This window comes from Lupinus angustifolius, unplaced genomic scaffold (genome assembly GCF_001865875.1).
Source record: "Lupinus angustifolius cultivar Tanjil unplaced genomic scaffold, LupAngTanjil_v1.0 Scaffold_162_1, whole genome shotgun sequence".
NCBI classification, from domain to species: Eukaryota; Viridiplantae; Streptophyta; class Magnoliopsida; order Fabales; family Fabaceae; genus Lupinus; species Lupinus angustifolius.
In genome coordinates this window covers 90,584-90,902 of record NW_017728885.1, presented here as the reverse complement: position 1 = coordinate 90,902, position 319 = coordinate 90,584, and positions in this window count along the sequence as shown.

The window sequence follows — 319 nt, the reverse complement described above, 5'->3', positions numbered from 1 at the left end:
AGAGAAAACAAATCCTGCAACGCGAATTTTTATCCTGGTTCGTTTGCTGTCCACTGCAAACTACATCCAGGCCTCCCGGCTGACTTGGGAGATTTCCTTCACTATAACCGAATCAATGTAATTACATACACATTATTCAATTACAACACTTAGCAAATTACAAGAAAACAAAGAAACCATTCAATGGTTTGACTCCCTTCCTACCGACAAAGAAAATGTTTCTTTCGGCATAGCCCCAGCCAAGAATCTCTGTTCTTTTCTTTTCTTACACTCTAAGCAATGAAGAAACACTCAATCTCTAACGGTGATAAGACACCAA